This window comes from Mastomys coucha, unplaced genomic scaffold (genome assembly GCF_008632895.1).
Source record: "Mastomys coucha isolate ucsf_1 unplaced genomic scaffold, UCSF_Mcou_1 pScaffold6, whole genome shotgun sequence".
Lineage (NCBI taxonomy): Eukaryota > Metazoa > Chordata > Mammalia > Rodentia > Muridae > Mastomys > Mastomys coucha.
This window is the reverse complement of record NW_022196912.1, coordinates 105,061,358-105,079,844: the sequence shown is the minus strand read 5'-3', so window position 1 is coordinate 105,079,844 and position 18,487 is coordinate 105,061,358. Positions and strand designations below refer to the sequence as shown.

The following is an 18,487-nucleotide window of genomic DNA, read 5'->3' as shown; positions in this document are numbered from 1 at the left end:
CTGACTAATACAGATGTAGAGGCTCACAGACATCTATTGATCTGAGTACAGGGTTCCCAGTGAAGGAGCTAGAGAAAGGACCAATGGAGCTGAGGACCAATGAGCCCATTAGAACAAACAACTATGAACTAACTAGTACCCCAGAGCTCTCAGGGTCTCAACCACCAACCAGGGACTGCAAATGGAGGGTTCTGATTGTTCTGGCAGCATGTGTATAGTAGAGGATTGCAATTTGATCATCAATAGGAGGAGAAGAGCTCGGCCCTGTGAAAGTTCTGTGCCCCAGTGTAGGGTAATGCCAGGGCCAATAAGTGGGAGAGGGTGGGGTGGCAGGCATGGGGAGGGGGGAGGCAACAGGGGTTTGTTTTTGTTGTTTTTGTTTGTTTCTTTGTTTTTTGGAGGGGAAACTAGAAATGGAGAAATTTACATGTAAATAAAGAAAATATCTAATAAGAAAAAAAAAGAAAAAAAAGAAAATGATGAGTTTGTGTGTCAATTTGAAGAGGGTGAAGTTAACTTCACCCCTGGCCAAGTTAACATAGCCTTCAGTCACTTAAGAGGGGAGTTTCAACTGAGAAGACTGCTCAGAAGAGCCTGTGGCATGCCAGGGGTTTGGGCGTTGTTTTGATTATTAGTTGATTTAGCAGGGCCCAACAAACTGTGGGCTGGAAAATTTCCTGGGCAGGTAGAGAAAATGCTAGTTAAATATGAGCTGGCAAGCAGATTTCTCCATAATGTCTGCATCCAGCTTCTGCCCTCACCTCTTTAATGATGGATTGTAATCTGTGCATGGAATAAACACTTTTATTGAAAAGAATTGTTCTTCCAGTATACTCTGATCATAGTTTTCTCTTTCCTTTCTCATTTCCTCCTTCTGTCATCTTCTTCCAGATCCTCTCTACATCTTCACCCACAGAATTTTATTCCTTCCTTCTTTCTGTCTTTTGAAAACAAACAGTTCAACAAACAAACAAATAAAACTTCTTTCCTCCTCCCATTCTCATCTTCTTCCAGATCCTCTATACCTCCTCACCCACACAATTCTATTCCTTCTTATTCCTTCTTATTTTTTAGAAAACAAACAGTTCAACAAACAAATCAAAATAAAACCAAGCAAACAGATAGACAAAAAGAGAAATCAAAAACAAAGAATGAATACATAGAAGATGTATATATACACTGCATACACATGCAGACACACACACACACACACACACACACACACACACACACACACACACACACACCAGCCCATAAAACAAAACTGGAAACCATAATGCAGGAAGAAAAGAAAAGAAAGGTAAAAATACCTTATTATTATAAGATAAAACATTTCCAAAATGCCATGGAATTGGTTTTGATGAGCAGATGTTGGCCATTTACTCTTGGGCATGGGGCCTCCCTGAACTATGGTTTGTGTACCCAGTTAAACTCCACTGGAGTGGGGGATTTCGCTTATGATGATAGCTTCTGAGTTAGGGATGGGAGCTTATGCTCACTTTCTCAAAGATTGGGACACTATCTGGCTTAGATCCGTGCAGACCCTGTTCATGCTGACACAGTATCTTTGAATTCATATGTACATTAATTAATCCTGTTGGATCTGGAAGGTACTGTGTTCTTGGTATCTGCTGTATTCACTGGGTTTTACACTTCTTCTGCCTCTTCTGTATATTTTCCTGAGCCTGGAGGGGAGGACTTTAATGAAGATATCTCATGTAGGACTGAATGTTGCATGGTCTCTCATCATTGTACATTATCTAGGGGTGGGTCATTGTTAGTTTCCACCTACTGTAGGAGGAAGATTCTCTAATAATGGCTGAGCAAGAACTGGTCTATGGATATAGTAGAGTGTCAACAGGAGGCATTTTATTGCCATGTTCCTTTAGAAGAACAAATGGATTCATCAAATAATGGGGCAAACAAAACCTAAACTAGACCTCTCTAGCCACAACTGAAACCTCTAACCCTACTAGTGTTCTTGGTACTAAAAGGTGCACTGCATGGTATGAGAGAAGAAGGCTAAGCACCAAGCTAGTTCCAAACTCTGTGATCTATAATGGTGACCTGTGTGCATGGTGTGCTGGTGGCAGGGTGGCATAAAAGTTGTATCCAATCAACCACTCTCTAATTGGATCTAAGGCCCATTCCATGAGATGGAACCCATACATGACACTGCTTGGGTGGTCAAGAACCTAATACTAGATGGATCATGAACCTAGGGAAATCCCCAATTCTATTCTACTAAATAAAATAAGCCAGTTTTATCCTAAAGCTGCCTTTTGTCAGAACATTGTTATCAAAGCAAGAGACAGAAAACTAATAGTGGCCCACTTTTTCCAGAACTTGCCTTGGTTCTTGAGTCCAGGCCTGAACAAATCATCTTGATACTGAAATGTGAAAAGTTTCTGGTCCTTTATTCCAATATGGTCCTGATACCCAACATGACCCAGGAACATTGCTCATAACTGTGGTCTGAATGACTATATTGTTTTGACAAACTGTATATTTATCTCAGCCCTTAGTTTTGGAAAAAATGTGGCTTAAAATGCTTAGTTCTTAACACAAATGATTTTTCTAAACCACTTTGCTTCCTGTACTTCCTGTGCCAGAACATGAGAGGAGCTCTCCTGTACATCTTACCTGATGCCTCTGCTCATCATTATTAACACTGATGACTTTATAATGGTGTACTGAGTTAACAAAGGCTATCATCCTATGCCAGTTACACCCAGATGCTAGAAATATGAGTTACTGAGAAGTTATGCATGTGGGTGAGAAAAGGCAATCAAATAAATTAAAGCTTCCATGGAAAATCTCCTAGAAAAGCTTTAGTGTAGAGATCAGTACATAACCTCCAGGAGCTCAGAGTATTGATTTTCTTAAAGGAATAGCTATTTTTTTCTGGGAAAAACAAAAAGGTTGGCTCACAATGTGGTTCTGAAAAAAAAAATCTTTAAACTCCAGGGAATTTTCCATGTTTACATTTTATGTAGATGGGCAATTTATATCCTTATACCAACCCTAATTATGAAATAAATCTAGTTTATGAAAAATGAAGGCTTTCACATTAAATCCAACAAACATATGAGAGTACTTGTGATTTGCATTTGTATTAATTCTGGCTTGTAGTGGGAAGGCTGGGGAAATGACTCAGCAAGTAGAGTTCTCACTGCAGTAGTGTGAAGACTAATGTTCAGATCCCCAAAACCTAGTAAAAGCCCTGTGGATGTGACAGCCTACCTGTAATCCCCAGTCTGTAGAAAGGAGACACAGGTGACCCCTTGAGCAAGCTGGCTAGCCAGACTAGCCAAAATGATGAGCTCCAGATACAACAAGAGACCCTATTTTAGTGCACAAGGTAGAATTCAACAGAGGAAAGCACCAGACACCAACCTTGGGCTATCACATACAGGCACCGATATGTGCATTTGCACAAACCTGAGCATGCACACACACACACACACACACACACACACACACACACACACACACACACGCGCGCGCGCGCGCGTGCACGTGCGCGCGCACGCGCACACACACACATGCACACACATACAGGCATGGAGAGAGAGAGGGAGAGAGAGATACACACCATGCACACAATACACATTTACATATATAATAAAATAAAATAAGTGTTCTGTATGAAGATCCAATATTTTCATAGCACTTTAGTTATGTATTTTGGAAGTAAATACATGTTTTTTATTTAGGAAGAGGGGTATGCTATCTGCTTCTCATTGGACTTAAGTTACACAATGCTCTGTCCCTTTCTGTAGTGATAGTAACTATGGTACAAGGTGCCTAAGTTCATAAAGATATGTTTTTTATCATGCATATAGCTTGCCACCTTCTACTGTACAGAATAAACTGTGATTGAGAAAGGAATTAAAAACAATCTCATCTCCTCATGGGTATTTCACATTTCCCACCTCTGTGGTATCCTTGTCTTCATGAATCTTTCATTGCCTCAGAGTTGGGTAATAGAGTGGGGTATATCAGAATTGAAGATTTTCTAGGAGAGACGCCTGTAATCAGCTGATGGGCTGAATGCAATTGCCATGCAGGATGTAATTCCCATACAACACTCCGTAGGAAGACCTGAGCAAGGATAAAACAGACTCCCTTCAATGTGGGTACCACTTAGCCATGATTGCGCAGTTCCACGATGGTGCACCTTGGCATCCAGGAACTGTGATGTGAATAGTAAGACCTGAGGGCAAGGCTTGGGAAGCAAGGGACTTGTTATATGGCTCTCTGCAAGCCTCTTGACATGATTGAGATCACACTGTTGGATACTCCACTGTTCTTTCTGAGATGAGCCAGGAAATTATTTTCCAAGTCTCACCTCAAGCAATCAATTCAAATGCTTTCCTGAATATTTCAGGCTTTGATGGCTTCTGAACTTTCCTCTGCTCTCAGTGAGAGGTCTTTGCATTGTCTTTAGGATGACACTGTTTACCTCCCTTTCAGGATGTTTCTCGTCCTCCAAGTTCATCTTTCCTATTGGAGAGGAAGAACCAAGTTAAACAAATTTGTTATACTATTCATATTACTTAATTGATAATTGAATAATTGATAATTACTATTTTTTTACTAAGACATTGTTCTGACTTCCTAATTTTTAGATGTATGAGTTGCCATGAATTTATTTATTTATTTTGAGAAAAATAGCTTTAGATTTACTACCTAGCTAAGTGTACTTGAACTTCTGATCTTTCTGCCTCCACTTCCTAAATGCCCCTATTACAGGCATGCACTCCCATGCCTTGCTTGTGAAATTACTCTGATTTAAAAAAAAAGTTGTAGCTTGAAAATACTATAATTTATTTTGCTTTGTAAATTCATGAAGATTGGTAGCTCAGTGTTTCACTTTTTTCAATCTAATCTTTCTTCCTCTTATACTTGAGAAAGTGATGCTATTGGTAGCTACATATGAGAAATTTTGACTCAAACCACTTACTAATAAACTCACAACTCTGAGATAGTCTCATAACTTCCTAAATCTCACTGGCCTCCCTGTGAAGTGCAGGCGATAATTATATCTCACGGAGTCACAAGAGTATTGAATATAATAGTGCTTATATATGGGTTAGAGAGAGCGAGCTTATTGGTTGAGAACATGTACTGCTCTTCTAGAGGATCTGAGTTCAGTATTCATATCACATAATTCCCAACTGCCTGTAACTCCAACTTGAGGGGTATCTGACACCTCTGGCCTTTAGAAGCATCTGCACTTATATGCACATAACAGTCTCACATAAATATAATTGTAGGAAATAAAAAGAAATCTGAAAAATATGCACAAATCTCTTGACCTATTGCATGTGTTAAATATTAGCTATTGATGTGATTGTTACAATTTCCTTAGGAGTTATTTTAGTATTATTTATATTTCCTAGTTCATATTTCCTTGGCAATACAACATGTTAGAGTGACTGAAATTCAGTCATCTTACCATGCAACCATTCTTTCCTTACATGTTCATTTTCTAGCTATTTTCCTATTTTTCTTCCTCTGAACAGTATTTAATATTAAGAGGTATATTAAGAAGAATTTTAGATGCCATCATCTCCGGAAACATTGTGGTGATCACAGTTTCAATGCCCATATATAAGTTAAATGAGATTGCAATTTTTATTCTTTAGGTGGTCCTTTGTGAATTTCATATCAAGCACGCCAATCCCACTCATACCTCTCCTCCACCCTTGCGATCTCCCCATCAATAGAGAAAAAAATTTTTGTTGTGGAAACTAGTGTGTCACAGTGTATCCCACAGTACACCCCTTTGCCTACATTTCTTTACTCGCAAATGTTCATTGCAATGACTCATTGGTCTGGTACAGGGTCTCTGGGTTCTGCTCCTCTATCAGTACTGGAATCTCACTGGCACTCCTCTTAGATCATCTGTTGTTTCTCTGTGACATGAAGATCCTGTAGTTTTAGATCTATAGGCCCTGCCTCTTCATACACTCCAGTAGTTCATTAATAAGGTAGATGTTGGGGTGGGCAAATTCAGTGTCCTGAATCTGGGCCTTAGAGGTGTCTGACCTGATAAGCCTGGCACCCAGCTTTCACACCCACCAGCAAACTCTCAGGTCCAAATAGGACCAGCTCTATCTGGCTGCCCAGGTGAGGTGCAGATCCTGCTCTCCCAAGTGTAGCTGGTGAGGACATAGCAAGTAGTTCCACTTTCATGACCTGGGACCAACTCTCCCAGGGAGGGAAGGAAGGCACCTCACCCTCATCAGAGCTGGCCCTCATATGCTTAGACACTCAGGCCATCTTATCTACAACACCCATATCTAGGGTCAGCTTCACTGTGCTGCCCAGGTGAGGTGCAGAGCTTGCTCTCCTGAGCGCTGCAGAAGATGAGGAGCAGGGCCAGTTCTCCAGCTCTGATAACCTCAGAGCCAGCTCTCCTGACTGCTATAGGTGGCAAGCATCAAGAGGGGAGAATCCCTCACCAGTCACCTCATGGCAGACAAGTGGCATAGCCAGCTCTCCCATGCTCATGCCCTCAGGGCCAGTTTGTCTTCATCCCTGACACCAGGGTCAGCTCTACTGTGCTTCCCGGCAAGGTGCTGGGCTTACTGCCCCGAGAGCTGCAACTGGTGAGAGGCAGGACCTTTTTGCCTGTTCTCAAGACCCCGAGGCCAGGTGTCCCACCTGCCACAGATGGTGAGGGGTGAAGCGGGAGGAAGAGGAGGTAGAGGAGGAAGAGGAGGAGGGTATTTCTCTCATCCATGTCGCCACATGGGAGAGAGGATAGGGCCAGCTCTCCCCTGCTCTCATCCTTGGATCTGGTTCACCAGCAATTCCTACAATGTGCAAGTCTACTCTCCTGAGTTCTGCTGCTGGCTAGAGGCAGGGTTAGCTCTCCTGCTTTCATGTCCCTAGGGCCTGTTTTTCCATGATGCCCAGTTGAAGGGTGGAGCTAATTCTGCACAGTCCTCAGATGTCAACAGGGCCATCTGCCTGACCTTTGGTGGTAATAGACCTCTGCTGCTACAAGGCCACAGAACACTGATATGGCTTTTGGTGGCAGCACAAGCCAGATCCCACCATGGTGCCAGGTGGCACCACTGGCTACTCAGTCAGGCTCACTAGTGTTCCTCACTACTCTCAAGTCTCCTGGTCTGCCTCTACATTGTGCCCACATCCTTCTGTTTCTCTTTCTCTTCCATTGCTCCATTGCTCCACCACTTATTTCTTCTATGTAGCGGCACCCAGGGTCTCTGAGTATCTGTGGTCATCTTAGAATCGGACTCAGGAGTACTATGCCTTCTTCCACATTATAGCACCAGGCAGGAATGATCTCAGGCATGGCCTGCCTGCATAGCACTACACTAATGGTCATCTTAGGCTAGCTTCCTGTCCAGGTCCCATGGCGCTGGTTATCAAGGGTTCACTACTCTCCTGGCCCTCCTGGGTGGCTCCTTCCAATGGTCATCTTCAAACTCAGTGTGTTCACACACCTGGAAGTCCTGACTGGCATTGGACTGATGGTTATTTCAGGTCTTCTTTTTTTTTCAAGGATTGTTAGGCCACTAATCATTTAGATGTTCATAGGTCAGAACACTGAGCAGAAACATAGTGTCTCTCCTTTCTGCCACCTACTGACACACATGTGACACAGCAGTCACACCTGCAACACCTCTAAGAGCAGGGGATTGCATTTTGTAAATGACATTCAATCTCAAAGTACATTCCTGTAGCTTATAAATATATGAATTTTAAAAGATAAAACTAAAATTTAATTATGAATATAGATTTCAGAATCAATTTACCATAATAATTATTTCTTTTCAGTTTTGGAGTACCAACTATTGTTCACTTTTTTAGTCTTTTCCTTAAATAATTAATACTTCAAAGATAGTTGCTTCATTTCTCTAAGAGACACAATCACATGAATATATGTACACATACATACATGTTTGCCAACACATACATATAAGGTGTGTGTGATGTACGTAAGAGTGTATATCCATGGTATTGTTCCAATGACATAAAGTGTGCATGAGGGAGATGATAAGAGCCCAGTTAACTCATATGCAGGTCATTTGTTAGCAGATTTTTTTAACAGCTTTCTCTCTAGTTGGGTCCATTTTCTTCCTCTTCAAAAAAGAAGTCAGAGATGGGGATATAGCTTGGGGATAGGGTGTTTACCTAGCATGTGTGAGGATGTAAGTTGGATCCCTAGTCTTGCAATAATGACATATCATAAACAGTATTTGCTCCTCAGGGTCACGATGAAGATTATGCAGGTGGCATAATTTGGAGTTATTGACCACAGTGGAAAGTATAATGCATTAGATGTCAGTATGGCATAATGACTTTCTTTGTCTCCTCAAACCATTTGGAGCTGAGATCACGCTGTTCATCAGCACATTCTGGACTCTTGGGAGAGTACAATGCCCTCTCCTACCATGAGGATATGAACACTGAGCTGAAAACTCTTTTGTCGTGACAAAGGGAAGCCAAGAAGCAGATGTGGAAAACAGTGTTCACTTCTAAGACTTGGAGGTTTAAATGTGATTATTTGTAAAGTACACAATATACTGCCAAGTGCCTACAAATGCCAAATAGAGCTGTACCAATTGTTACTGGATTTTTTTTTTTCAGAAACAGAGTCAGCTCCAGGTTTCTTTCAAATTAGACCAGAAGGTCAAGGCTTGAAGTGAAGGGTGATACTCAGACTAAGGTGGAAATGGCTAGGGTTGCTATAGAGACAGGCAGGCATAGCATAAACATACAGGTAGTACTAACAGTCATTGTTATTTTTCAAGGGCAATGAGTCTGACTAGCCAAGTTTATTCAAAGACTACCATTATATTTTCTTTTTTATTTCATGGTAGGTAGATCTTGTAAATAAGAAAGTTTCATTTTTCCAAATATCAGGAACCATCTGTAACTGTATAAATGCGAAATGTGTCTTCTCTCTGACTCCTGACTTAACTCTTGCTCTACAGAAGGTGGTGCCATATTGGGAGGCTGTGGAACCTTTATAAGATAGGGGTCGGCTGAAGTTGTCCCTAGAAGACAGCCATTGGGACAATAGCCTAGTTCCTGGTTCTGGTCCCTCTTTTTCTGTGCCCTGGTCTGCTGCAACACAGGTTGCCTCGGTCCCATGCCATTAGGATCATTAATGCTACCATGGCTCCCCTGCCATGGCGGATTGAAACCTCTGAGTCTATGAGCCAAAGTGAAATGTTCCCCCCTTGTTTGAGTCGAGTATTTGATTTGCATATGTAAGTAACTGATATGTGGTCCTAACACAATCTGGAATCTTCAGCTATTTAATATGGGCAAGGAAAAGAAGATTCTGGGAAAGCTGGGAAGAGAAAAGACTCAGCCAAGTGGGGTAGTTTGTGATGGTAGAGAGTAAACAGGAGTGATTTAGAAAAGGTGTATCTTACGGAAACTGGTTAAAGAAAATCTGTGGTAGAAAATTGTAGTTTAAATCCTTTCTTTTATCTTTTCTTTAAAATTTTCAACAAAATGTTACTTTACCAATGTCTTGGTGTAGATAATAATGCTTTATAAATTTTAGTGTCCCTTCAGATTCATGTGTTGAAACTAACTCCCACTGTGATGGTATCATGCTTGATTCTTGACACTCAGTTGCTCTCAGCAAGAATCCAGCTAGTTCTACAGTATGTGTAAGGAAAGACGGCCTTTGATAAATGTTTATTTTCTCTCTTTCACTAGACAGTAATTTGTAACAGTCAAGGAAGTTTTCAGGTGTTTTAATTCATGTTTTCAATGCAAATAATCAGATAAGATTGTACATGATTTGAATATTCATAGAAACAATTAGAGTTGACAAACTAATGCAGGAAACTAAAATACTTTAAAAATTGCCATCACTTAACTATTAAGAGGATAACAGCATTCTAGTTTGTTAGGACACAACCATTTATATACTGGTAAATTTATCAATTCCCCAAACCAAGTATTCATATTATAAGCAGTATAGATATATTACATTCTGGGCTTCAGATTTTACATTCAATTTACACATTAACTTAAGTTGCAGCTGACAGAGTAAGGTGTCAGAGGACTACTGAAATATTGATTAGATAAAGAACATAAAAATAATCATTCTCTCCATTTGGCTTGAATTTCCAGTGTACCCCAAAACTAGGAAATGCGAGCTGCATTGAGAAGGAAATAATCACCCCATCTTTGCCAATGCTTGCTTTCCTAGCACCGAGGATTATCATTACTGTTTTATACTTAACTGCTTTCTAGACCAAAAATATGACCTTCTGTAAGTCCTGCCCACACAACAAACATTCATAACTGAGAAATATAATGGATAATTACTGTTTTGTAAAAACATCTTTACTGAACACAATGACCATTATTTAAACATTTATGGGATATCTAAAGGGATTATAGGCAAGTTCCCTTTAACCTTTTCAATATATAGTACTTGTTGCTTTTGGGAAGAACTTTAAAGTGACTGTTTACATTACAAAGGATAATCAGAGGCTAAACACAGCTAAAGATCTTCTGGCAGCTAATATATAAATATTTAGGAAATAAAACACAAACCATAAGGATTATTCAATAAAGTATTTCTTTTTCTTTTCAAGTGGAATTGAAAAACTCCTATAGCAAGGGCTTGCTCACAATTAATCGGACACTTTATTAAGGGTAGATGGCTTGGTCAAGTACTGTAGCATATTTATTCATCCCCAAAGCCAAGAGAAAATGCTCTTGAAAGTTGCAGAATGGGGGATAGATTTTCTTGAGCTATTGTGTGGTCTAATATTACTTGATTGCTCTTTTGTAGAGTACTAGACCACAACAAAGGCAACATATGACTTATTTTTCAAAGAGACACAGGAAAAAAAAAGACATATTCTGCAGAGTTCACAGCTGCTATTGTTCTCTTACAGTTATTTTCAGTAATTTTTTAATACATTTGAAATGGCCACACACAGTAGGAATAATCTTGACATAGCATTTTTGGGGGAAATTGGCTTTGTAATTCTAGATTATTATGCATGCATTGTCCTATTTGAGGGAGCTTTATTATTATATCACACATAATCCAATAATAAAAGAACTGAACTTCAAGTAGTTGACATGAGCTTATATTTTGTAGATATTAAATTAAAAGCATATGAATTTGGCTCCTTCAATTGTGTTCTTATATTTAGAGCCAGTTAAATCTTTATATCATTAATGCTCTTGGAGGGCCTCACTAATTTTTCCATTGATAAATAGCATTTTTAAATATCCTAATTGTTTTCTTCTATACTTACATTTGACAGTTAATTGCTTTTACGAATCGTGTGTATACATCTGATATTGACTACTTATGCAATTATGTCATCAACTTCTCCTAAAGTCTAGAAATAACTAGCTGTCTATTGAATAATTATAATTGTAGAATTTTACATTATGGAAAAATACTCAATGTTAAACTCTTACACATTAACTCTTACACATTCAACAAATGTAACATAAAAATCAAATCCAGCTTTATCTTAGGAAACTGACAAACTAATCCTAAAATTCACATAGAAATGTCAGAACCCTCTACTTGTAAAACACTCTTGAGAAAAATATATTTGCTTACAATTCTCATCTTCCCTTATTTTAAACCCACTACTGAGTGGTAATAATCAAGCCAGGATGGTACTGACACAGGAGAACTGTATATAGATCAGAGTAATAGAATTAAGCATCTAGAAAACCATTGCAGTGTGTTGTTCACTTAATTTTGACAAAGAAAGCAAGTTGATTCAATGGAGCAAAAATAATCATTTTAAAATAAATGGTGCATGTATAGCTTGATATTCATGTGAAAAGTACAGATTTAAACACACATAAAATGTGATATACACTATAAAAATAAGTGATAACAGACCCAAGTGTAAGATCTAAAAGTAAAACAAGTCTAAACCTCTGTGACATTGGATTGGTTATGGCTTCTTAGGAATCACATTGAAAGCATCATAACAAACCAGAGTATTGGTAAATTAAACTTCAGCATCAGTTAAGGCTTTTATGCTGAAAGGGAACCAACAAAAAGGTGACCGCAGAATGGGAGGGAATATCTAGCTGTCATTTAATGGGAAAGGATCTTTCATGTCCGGTATATGAAGAACTCTTACAACTCAACAAGCAACCCAATCAAAAACTTGGCAAAGGATCTGAATAGGCAGTTCTTCAAAGGAATCTGGAAATGATGAAAAAAAACTCATGAAAAGATGCTTAGCACCATTAGCCGTCAGGGGAATACAAGTGAAAACCACAATGAAATTCTACTTCACACCAACTGAAGGGCTATAATAGAAGAGGCAGACACAATTGTTAGTGAGCACATGAGTAAGCCCGAACTCACACTCTGCTTGGTTTGTAACATGTTCAGCCATTCTGGTGAAGAGTTTCAGTTGCTCAAAAGGTTAGGCATAGAATTATCATAGGATTCCCCCGAATTTCATTCTAAATATTGCATGGTATACACACACACACACACACACACACAAAATGAACATTTCACACAAACACTCACACATACGTTTTCACACCAGTATTACTTATATTAGACAAAAAGAGGAAACAAACTAACAATTTACCAATAGATGAATGAAGAACTAATTACAATGTAGTAAAATAAAGGAATACCATTTGGTAAAATTCATAAAGAAAGTATTGGTGAGACGGCTCAGTGGTTTTGAGTATTTGCTGTTATTGCAGAGGACAGGAGCTTGTTTTCCAACACCCTTGGTGGGCAGCACACAGCTGCCTGTGATCCCAGCTCAGGGGATCAGATAACCAGTTCTGGCCTCTGTGAACATCTGCCTGCACATGGCACACACAGCACACACAAAATACATGCACACATGCAGAGAAAGAGAAATAAAATAAATCTTAAAAATGAAAATAGAGTGTCACAACATAGATGAACTTCCAATGTAAAACTTGTAGTACAAAGAAGCCTGTCACAAAACATTTTGAATTTCATTGATATGAAATGTTTAGGATGAACTAATCAACCAAAACACAGAATCAGATTAATGATTTCCTGGGGTTGGGAAGAGGGAATGGCAGTACCTGCTAAGTGTATGAAGTTGCTTTGTGCAGTGATCAATTGTTCTAAAATTAGATAATGGTGATGATTGCACAAGTCTACTAAGATCTTCTAAATTATAGACTGTGCACGAGTGAACTGTGCAATGCAAATTCCGTATCAATAGCACTGCTAAGCATGAGGTCACCTCTAAGAGGCATATGACTGTTTTTCAGGCTTGTTATTCCTAATGATTTTACCATGTTTTTCATATTAGTCTCCTGATATGTCTATATTAATCTAATTTCATATGCTTTTTCTCTCTCCTCCTTTTTGTCTATATTTCTTCTCTTCCAAGTTATTCAGTCTATAAAATTAGAGTTCTGTTGTAGTGAATTTTGGGCATCTAGGAGATCTAGATAATATAACCAAGTCTTCCCATATTTTAACAAGCATTAGTGTAGGTTATTAATTAATTAATTAATTTTTGAGACATGGTATCATTCTCTAGTCCAGGCTAACCTCGAACTTGTGAGAATCCTTCTCTTTCAGTCTTCCATGTTCTGGGATTACAGATATGAGCCACTTTCCATTGGCTAATTGAAGACATTTCAATTTAATATCTACGAAAAACATAATACTACTTCCATGTTTATGCTTGATATTGGCAGGTGTACTTGACAATTATAAATCATGACTTCACACTGCAGGACCTCAGATAAATGGTCTTTTTCTGAGTTTTGACATTTCTTATTAAATTCAGAGAAAATTTTATTTTAGAAGATAGCAGAGAAGAAATTGAATTTATTTCACCTGGGGAAAGAAAGCTCAAAGGGAATATTATAGTACTTGAAGTATCTTGGTTACTTAGCATCTCTGGTTTCTGAGACACATTCTCTCTCTCTCTTTCTCTCTCTCTCTCTCTCGCTCTCTCTCTCTCTCTCTCTCTGTGTGTGTGTGTGTGTGTGTGTTTGTGCACACATGCATGCATGTGCCTGCACTCAGGCATGTTTGAGAGCACATGTTTGAAAACAGTGGTCAATAGTTGGTATTATAGCTTAGGAGTTGTTCTCCTTGCTTTTTGAGACAGAGTCTCTCTGTGGGTCCTGGGGGTTACTAGCTAGCCAATAAACTAGGGTCCATTTATTTCTGTCTCTCCAGTGCTGGGATTCCAAGCCTGTGATACTATGCCTGGCTTTCTATATGGGTGCTAGGTATCTGAACTTGGATACTCCTTTTGGTTTGGCAAGTACTTTATGGTCTAAGATCTCTCCCCTGCCCTGGTTTACAGGAAATATTCTTAAAGACTAGCTCAGTAAGCACTAAACTCAAAGACAAAACCTTGAAAGTCAGGATTCAAACACTGAAGTAGTTTTCCAAATAGAAGCCATGTATTATCTTTTTCTTCTTGACTATAACAAAGATGACATCAATCTAGACTATAGATAATGACAGGTGGAGATGAAAGCTTTCCCCAGACAAAGTACTTGGACACTTCCTGCTCTGTGATCCTTTGCACTTGTGTAGTTACAAAGCAGTCAGTTTCTTCATTTTTATCTGTGAACCTTTCATTTAGACTGCTTTATTCCAGCATGAGGTAAATATTTAAATTACTTTTAAGATATTTCATATCATTTTGAACTGGGAGCCAGCTCCAGTGAAGCAGAGGAGTTGGTAGAGTTGGCGGTAATCTAGACTAGCTTTGAATAAAACTGGGAAGTTCATAGACATTTTCTTTCACATCACTTTCTTTTTTCCTATCATTCTTGTAATCTTTAAAGTTCTCGGTAGGAAGTATGATGTGGTAGGAAAAGTTTTCCTTCTGGAAACATAGTCCAGTTTTCTGCATGCTAGTTGTTCATTAGGTTTCATCTGCTCAGCCAGCCTCAGCCTCTATTTTCTCATCATCAAGAGGATGGCAGTTCTACTTTAGTCACTTGGTGTTTGTGCAAACAGGGGCTAGATATACCAGTAATATTTCCACTCCATTCACATTGAGGCCCCTCTTATAAAAGAACATAAGAGATTTAGCCTACTCCAAAGTATTCATGCTTTAATATTATCATTCCCCAGAAGCCTTTGGGTTAAAAAAAAAAACCACTCTTTGTTGGATTATATATAATAGGTTGGAAGTGAAGATGGGAGATAATTTAGAACACACATAACATTTTAAGTTCTTCCAAACAATATTATGGCGGTGACGTGTACACCATTTTGGCCAGTTTGCACACTCTGTCACATAAATCATCAGCTAGTTGGCTGAGGATATTTGCCTCAATGGCTTTGGTGTAATAGCAATTTATGAGATATTTAAAACCGATGACACACAATGACATAGTATTCGGTTTCAAATGAAACCTCATTGTAACACAAAATATTTGTATGGCTAAGCCATGAACTCATTGTCCTAACTGAAAAGAGACTATACACCAAGAACTAACATCAGGTAGGTCCTCTTATAGGCAGTATAGTGAATTAGGGATCCCCGACAAATAGAAGAAGGGGGAACAGGAAGGACCTGTAGTGGTGGTTGTTGCCTGGTGGTGTATAAATAGCAAATGCTACTAACTATATATTAAATTAATTAAATGATACACTTTATGATATGTATACTTACAAAAGTATGTAACTAAATATAATGGGTGGTGCATTACATGTGATATATATGATACATATATATATGCTGCATATATATATACATGTGTGTGTGTGTGTGTGTCACTGCTTATATTTAAGAGCCCAAGGACATAGACTGGGAGAAAATATCTGTAGAAGACAACTGGCAAAGGATTGTTATCTAAAATATGTAAAGAATTTTAAAACTAAAAAAAATAAGACAATTTACCCAATTTAAAAATGGGCCAAATACCTTAATGGACACCTCATTAAAGAAGGCATTTATGTTTTAAATAAACCATGGTATACCAGCAAGAAAATACAAGCTAAAATAAGATGCTACTTCACAATAATTCCAATGTGCAAAACCAAGGCCAAACCAAGGGCTGGGGAGTGTGTAACAGAGCAGCAACTGTCATCCAGTACTGGTAGGAACACCAGGCAACTGTAGTCCCTTTGGAAGGTAGTTTGACTGTTTCTTAGAAAACTAAATACATTCTTTCATATTTCACTCCAAAGGTGAACATTTGTGTGCATACCCGATCCTGCTCATGACCGCATTAACAGCAGTTTTCATTCACCAGTAGAAAGTCGCAGCATCAGCCAAGGGTAAGTTTAACTAACTCGAAAGATTAAAACCAAAATAATTGAATACAATGTAATGTTAAAAGAAGTGAGTTACCAGACTGCTAAGATGCCTCAGCAGGGGAAGGTACTTGCTACTATACCTGATGTCCTGAGTTCAATGCCTGGAACCCACATGGTGAAATGCAAGAACAGACCAGACACTCCTGATAGGTGTTCTCTGACTCCTCCATTCACACTGTGATGTCTGCACCTACACACACACACGCACACACACACACACATGCACACACATACGCACACACATACAAGCTTGCACATGCACACAAACTTGCACATGCACACACATACATACACACACACACATGCACACACATACATACACACACACACATGCACACACACACACACAGCAACCAAACAAACTTCAAACAAATAAACAACTAAGCAAATAGTAAATAATATTAAAAGACACAGAGAGAAGACATCAATGTATGATGTCCAAGTAAAGAAAACCAGTTTGAGAAGGTTATGTGTTCTATATGGTCCCAAAGGTTTAACACTCTTGAACATGCAAAACCATTGAGACAGCTTTTAGAGAGAGCAGAGATATTACTGGCAAGAGGCCTTATTGGGCACTGGAAATGTTTTCTTTTTTCTCTTTTTAAAATTAATTAATTAATTAATTAATTTTACACTCCATATTTTATTCCCCCACCCCATCCACCCTTCTACTGCTTCACATCCTCCTCCCTACCTCTCTGTCTCCACGTGGATGTTCCCATCCCCATCCACCTGACCTCTAAACTCCTTGGGAAAACTAAAACAAATGGGTTTTGGTAGACAATGACATGTCAGTATAAGTTTGTAAGACATTTGCCATTCTGGTTAGGGATGTTGAAAATAGAAGATGCTATTCCTAAGATATATATGGGAGAAATTTGTCTACTTGAGATTAATTTTCTTTCTATGAACTGAAAATAAAGTCTAGTTTTAATAGTGTAAAGATGACAGAATTGGAATTATGGCTCAGTGGTCAAGAGTACTTGCTATGTAATTGTGAGGATAGAAGTTAAGATGCCATTACCCATTTAACAAACTTGATGTCATCACTCATACCTGTAATCTCCACCTCTGAGGTAAAGCAAAGGGGAAGGATACTATGGCCCTTTAGTTTGTAGTCTAGTCAAGAACACAAGAGCTCTAAGTTCAGGGAGAGACCTTGGCTAAAAGAAATAGAGAACAATGTGATGCTGTCGTTTACCCTCTGGGCTAGCACAGGCATGTGTGAATACACAAACACTCACAGAGATGAACACTCATTAAGAGAGGGAGAACTTAAGTTTACAGGTTGTAATTATATATCTTGGTGGTTTTTTCACACACCATACTTACTCCTCATAGTCAACATTATTATCAAGAAACTGAAATTCACCTGAAGAGTAGAAATCTATCATTCCTTTTGCTGTTGCTAACCATTTGCCATGGGGAACTGCTGTCCTGAAATCTATCTCATGATGTTTCTATTGCTTATACTGTTTACACTTTACTGTATATAACAGAATAGCTGGATATATACTTTTTCACTCCATTTGTTCACCAGTCCTCCATATTGTTGTATATAATTATACGTTATTCAGTCTCATTTTGCTTATTTCATTGTACAGATATGGTACAATGGACTGATCCAATATACTGTTAATGAACATTTAGGAAATATCCAGTTCATTGTGATTATGAAGTTACTTTCTTTCTTTCTTTCTTTTTTTTTAAAAAATCTGGACTTTTTTATTGAAGAGGAAGTAATCAGAATACTATTTTTATACAGTATTGAAAAAAGTACATTTTGTTTTTATTGTCTGAACTCACAGTCACCACTCAGCAGTTCAAGCCTGCCGTAGGTAGCACCCACATGAAGGCTATAACATGAGCAAAGGGCTAATCCACAGGGAAGCAAGCGTCCAGTGCCAGCAGAAACCCTCCTGACCACAGCAGAGGAGAGAGCAGGCCAGGTAAGCAGCGTCATGGCACACAGCTAACGCCAGGTAAGCAGTGTCATGGCACACAGCTAGCGCCACCTTTTCTACATTTCTTTTCTATTTCTTCTGGGCATGTAACATTGATCAGGGTTGCAACCATTAACTTCCTGAAAGTGTTGAAACTTCTTCCTCTAAAAGACAATGAGTGTGGATGTATGCACTGGAGGGTGCATAGGAAGCCTGGGATTGGTCATAGAAATTCCTCTAATTGATT

At 38.8% G+C, this 18,487-nt stretch overlaps 1 long non-coding RNA gene and 1 other non-coding gene across 2 annotated transcripts in view; one reads left to right on the top strand and one right to left on the bottom strand.

Moving 5' to 3' along the window:
• The window catches only part of LOC116080324, a 113,705-nt gene extending 95,486 nt beyond the window's left edge, over positions 1 to 18,219 (top strand). The window contains exons 2-3 of the long non-coding RNA XR_004114397.1: positions 16,169 to 16,258; positions 18,106 to 18,219. This is a non-coding gene — a long non-coding RNA (uncharacterized LOC116080324). The remainder of the gene's footprint in view (positions 1 to 16,168; positions 16,259 to 18,105) is intronic.
• LOC116081331 lies at positions 7,542 to 7,673 on the bottom strand. Its single transcript, XR_004114828.1, has one exon. It is a non-coding gene; the product is annotated as a small nucleolar RNA SNORA17 (small nucleolar RNA).
• Positions 18,220 to 18,487: the final 268 nt, after the last annotated feature.